Source organism: Megalops cyprinoides, chromosome 17 (genome assembly GCF_013368585.1).
Source record: "Megalops cyprinoides isolate fMegCyp1 chromosome 17, fMegCyp1.pri, whole genome shotgun sequence".
NCBI classification, from domain to species: domain Eukaryota; kingdom Metazoa; phylum Chordata; class Actinopteri; order Elopiformes; family Megalopidae; genus Megalops; species Megalops cyprinoides.
In genome coordinates this window covers 10,337,229-10,343,228 of record NC_050599.1, presented here as the reverse complement: position 1 = coordinate 10,343,228, position 6,000 = coordinate 10,337,229, and positions in this window count along the sequence as shown.

Here is a 6,000-nt window from a genome sequence, read left to right as displayed (position 1 = left end):
AAAACAAAAGCCTCCAAAACACAAATGAATATCTACCCATGTGATAGTCAGGACATACCAGCAGTTTAATACCAATAAATAATACACTACTCTCACATGAAAAAAGATAATCACTTTTCACATGCCTGTCACCCAGGGGTCAGGCAGTGCCCCAAAAAGTTTTATTGGTACATGGTTTAATAACTTCCTGTGATATTAAAAGTTGGCACAACATTTTTTTGGGTAGAGTTAATCTCCCCTGGTTAAGCGTTTGGCCCATATGGGGTTACTGTGGAGAGGAGGCCTCTGTTCTGATGATGAACCTATTTTCCAAGAATATTTTCTTAAAGGCCCGTAACCCTTGGCTGACTCCCAAGGGGGCCATTAATCCAGCCGTGAGATGCACTCCAAAATGTTAAAAAGTCAGCAGAACATCTTTCTTCAAGCAACTCATAACCTCCATCGAACACTCCCTCAAAATCATGGACTGAACGGATAGAGAGAAAACAAGTATAGCATCTCACTTATCAACTTCCGCTGACTGGCAGTGCCTCGGCCTCTGGCAGAATTTGGGCATCAGGGTCTTCAGGGTGCTTTTTTTTCCTGAAAACATTAGGTGCCCAGCTCTAACAGTTTAAGGGCTGATGGGTAAGGGTTGAGGATTTCCTCCAAGAGCAGTAGGATTAATGCTTTTAGGGATTCCCACTGTAGGATCAGACTGAATCAATTACCTGCATGCAGCTTGCCATCAGTAAGTACAGTAAAGTATGGACAGGTTGCACATTGGGTCAGTTTAGGCTGGTGTCAGAGAATATTACAAAGTCTCTAGTGTGAAGCAGGTTGATTATTATTAATTTTCATCATTTATTCACACCAGAATATCCTACACAGCATCCATGTGTATACCTGGACAGATGCAGCTCAGTCTAATCACCTTGGTGAAGGGCAGAGTGACAGTGCATTCTGGGAATTGAACTGGCAGCGTTACCCTTACTACACTGCTGCCAGTAAAATATAATACTGCATCAGGAGTGGGGTACAGCCCACAGGGGCAATACATCTATCAGCTCTTAAATCCAACACCTTAACAGTTTGGCCATTCAGGCTGAAGTGTTCTTCCTTCCACTAGAACAGGATTCCAGTCCAGTACCTCACACAGAGAATCATTGGGTACCATTTTTTATTACTGAGCTGTGAATGGAACACACAACCTAGTGGCAACATGTTGATCGACAACATGAAGATCATTTCGCTGATACTGAAGTGTAGCATTACAACTGTATGAGTAGACTAATAAGAATTCATAGCTGTACACTCATGGGTATATGCATAGATACATAAAACATATTAAAGTGCATTCTTATATGATCTTGAAGACAGGAAAAAAATCATTAAGAGTGAGGAATGTTTGCTCCTCAGAGTGTGTTATGTCACATAAATAATCATATACTCACCTCTCAAAATAGTCTTATCTTCCATTAAAAAACGAAAATGTGAAGATGCACTTGACTTGTGTAGCAGAAAGTAAGAGAGAAGAGTAGCGTACACGTGGGGGGATTGGGACATGTCGTGTATAGTTTCCTAATGAGTCTGCTCATTGTCAGCAAGATAAAGTTTAAAATTCCGGAAAATAATCTTAGCACATTTTTTTCAGCTGAAAACCAAAGACCAGCAATGCCTCATAGTGTTCATCTTTTTTCAAGCGTAGACTCTACGCACTATGAATTTTCATCAATTCAAGCCATAAACAGTGAACCAAAGATGGTGATTATGTTTCTCTGTGTGGCCATAAACATCTCCCAGGAAATGGAATGTTTCCTGCCTGGTTAAAAAAGAAGGCATACAGTTCTCATTAAAGTAATTCAACCTTGTTCAATTTGCCTTCTTGGCCAAATGGTATCAAAACATGCCTGGACTGTAGGGACAGCTATGAGAAAAAGAGGGGGATCCGCAAGTAAGCCGAAGAAAAATAGAGGAGTCACCTAAATCAGATTATTATTTTCTTTTTAAACATGATATCTGCTCGTCCTAGGAAAGGCCACAGTTGGACTGTAGAGGTTTACTGCTCCAAGCCTCTGTGTAAGAGCATAAACCCCCCATCACAGACTCAAATACCTCATCGTGTGTGACAGTGACATATCACTGTGAGATTAACACCCTGACCCCAACACCCATCCACTAAGGTCTTGAGGGGGTAACCAGGCGTATAATTGTTGTGAGATTTGAGGTCGTCTGCAATCAGCTAATCAAGTGATACCTGCCACAGCAGACCCTACAACACCCCCTGCATACCCCCCCACTTCCACCCCTCTACTCCCCTCCCACTCCAAAGAAGGAGAAAAAAAAAACCTTTTAATACTACAGTGTAGTGTCAAGGTGACTTGTTTTTGAGCAATGGACTGGTTTAGGCCATCCATCTGGATCTTCTTCCTTTTCATTTAGTCGTAGCCGAAATATACATCATCATAAGACATTTGTTTATGTCTGAGAATATAAATTGAAGTTTCACTTCTGGCTGATCATTTTCCTCCTATCGTTGAGCATATTTTTAGAGGTGTGTACCATGGGTGTGTGTGTGTGTGCATGTGTGTATGTGTGTGTGTTATCATTTAACAATTAAACCTGAAAAATTAAGTCACAAAGGTAGAGGTCAGGATAATCACTCAGCAACTAAGTGCACTGATCCACTTATGTCAATTAGAAAAGTGACAGATAGTACTGCTGCCATTAAAGCAAAGCACTCACAAAAATACAGCTATGTCTTATTGCCCTTGTTCAGATACAGACCACAACTGAATGCTGACTTGAATTAAAACTAATCCAAAGGAGTCCTCGCTCTTATGGCTGAAAAAGTGCGTGACATCTGATAGCTTGATACAGGTGTAAATAGTGTCACAAGGCTTTATAAAGATATCTATACCTTAGTGTAGTGATTTTTTTTTCTGTAGGTCTTGGCAAACTGTGTCTATCTTTCCTACATATGCCAATGGAGAAATGTCCTCTAGTTCAGTATTGTCATCATCACACTTTAGAAAACATCACTGATGTCTCACTCACTCAAACAAAAAGTTGAGGCCTAGGCAGACTTTATTTTCCAAGAATTCAGTAAGATGTTTATTTTGCAACTAACCACCTAGAGATCTAGCTATTGATGATGTGCTAGAATACCTAGAAGATAATTTTTGCAGCATAGATAACTTACTCGAGTTGCAAATTATTTGACATTTTTCAACCCAACAGTGTTTTTCTTTTGCTCATTATAACTCAGAACAAATTACTGTGCATTGTATAAACCCAGCCAGGGATCTTGTCTATTTTATAGAGACTATTTTAATTATAACTAATACCATCCAAGATTTCTCATTCTTTTTATGCCTTTCATAGTTAAAAATGGGCTGTTTATCTCTAGAGGTGGCTTGGCTCTAACAGCAGGGGCACTTTACTTTTGATTTCACACTTGGACTTTGAACCAGACCAAAATGGATGAGATTGTTTTGTTGAATGGCCCAGAAAGCACTCAGGAGCCCAGCGGCTTTGTTATGTAAATACTGCTTATTTTTCTGATTTAATTGTTTGTGTTTCTGTGGCTGCCTGTGCATACAAAGAGAAGGAAGTGTTGGTGATATGAGAAGAATATCCCTCTAAACAATTTGCGGTGTCTCATGCACAATCTAAATACTGTCAGAGGAATGGACGACCATCACGAACCTCTGGTGGCTTCTATCCCAATGGAAATATACTGGCTTCCAGTGCTGGGGAGTGGACTCATAGCCATGGCATTCCTCTAACTTTCACCATAGTGTACAATGCATAAAAATTAACTGAATATTGACTTTATATTAAACATCACAAATATGAATGCCAGTTTTATATTTACATGCTGTTAAATCCAACTGCCCTCTAATTCTCTCAAATTAAACATCTTGTGTCCATTTTTAGTGTTGCAGCCTCCCAGTGGAGGGCATATTTTCAGCGTTCTTGAGACTCTTGTTGCAAGACCTTGCCGTCTGCACTAATCTTCCAATGAGCAGATGGCAACAGTCAACATCAGTCAAATAGTGATACCTTCAGAGACAAAACCCATCCCAACAGTGTGCCTTGCTGAGAAATCAGTTGACCAATTGATGTATTGATTAATAATGATATTTTCAAGTTTTATTGTCAAATACACATTCTACACATACACATAACTACACTGTTTTTAGAAAAGGCCAAAAATTGTACAACCCAGCGCAGGACCCATCCCCACCCCGGAGTGGAAAAGGATTATAGGGGGCTCTAACCAGACTAAACGACTGACATGTGTGGAGCTTATTGTAATTCATGATATCACCGCGAATATGTCGTAATGACAAGGACTATGAGCGTAGCTGGTGTAAACACCGACAGCTTCCCACCATCTTTGTTTATAGAAGGGGCTGAGATCTCTGTATTCCTCAGAAACGTTTCTCCAGCACAATAAATCTTTGTCCTTTTAATTCATGGCTCCAGTATACACTGGAGGAGAGGCTGCAGGTGTGCACTCAGGCTGGACTGGCTCGATATAAAAATGTCCTAATGAATCGGCCCTCACCAGTTGCAGAGCTCCAGGGCCACAGATCGCAGCCTTCCACTAATGTGCCAGCGCCAGTGCAGATGTTGAGCTTAGACCCTTTTTTTCCCCTCTCCAGAAAGCATTGTATTGTAAACACTGGGAAATGGATATTGTTGGAGTGGAACAGTAAAGTAGACTTCTTCCTGTGGGGTTGACAATGCCAAGATGACGGAAAGCAATAAAATGCATTGTCTACAAGTAGCCTGAAGCTTTATCGTGAAGATCTTTGAAAGGTTTTAGCTCAAGGTTGTCCGTCCGAACATTTCGAGAGGTTCAGACTGAAGGGCTTCTATTAAGATCTGAAGTTTTCAAATTTCACGTCACAGCATTTTTTTGTATTACATCTGTCAGTTTTCTAAAAGTAAGCAACAAAGGAATCTTTCACTGCAAGCTCCAACTTTCTCACCTCTTGTCCCTAAAGGATAAGTCAGATATTTATGAAATGTTTGTAAATTTGTCCAAGTGAATTGAACAGAAGCAAATTTAGCCAAGCTCATTGTTGCTAAGAATTGACATGGTGTTATAGAAGAGAAGGGAATACATTTTAGAGTAACATTGAAATTAATCAGCATTTTGCCACCCACTTTGTGCACAACACTTGACCAATGAACCACCTGTGTTTGTTCAAGATTTTTATACATTCAAGGTGCCAAAGTTTGTCAATGACTGAGGGAGTCAGCATCAGATTTTGATGCACCAAAATTAGCCACAGAAAAGCGTCTGACCCCTGCATTTCAACAAATCAGGATAATAACATAACTGAATAGTTATTATAATAGAATATTTTGGGGTGGTTTTTCTGTTTATTGGTTTGTTTACTGTATTTTTTTGTACATAGATTTCTCAAGCAAAAACAACTCTGGTGAAATCCATGGATAATTTACATGAAATTTCCTTTGTTCCTTTTCATTGACATTAAAATTATTTTTTAAAGGGTGAAACGTGGCTTCACATAAGAGAAAACAGCAGCAGTATGAGAAGCATTGTCAGTCAAGAGACATGAAATAGTGAACGACATAGACCCACTTACAGCATGAGAGAGACCTCAGGGACTAAAGGTTGTGATTAAGCATATATATATCAACACTGTGACAACCATGAGGCAGGTGGGAGAGTATGAAGTATGAGTATGAAAACAAAATGTACATGTACTGTACATGTTGCAGGTTCTGCAGTTTTACACTTGGCAAGTACATTCAATATAAATTGATATAAAGTAACAATTAGCTGTATAACTATAAATTAAAGTTAGCTGTGTGTACGTTTAAGTGGGAATGGGTACTTGCCATGCAAATTAATAGTAATGACTATAGCTCTCTAATTTATAAACTATTTGGTTGGATTAATCAGTTGGGAACACGAAATGGACTGATTATACTTCATGCCAATTACACAAGCTTAGCTCATCAGAGCATCACACGTGGCAG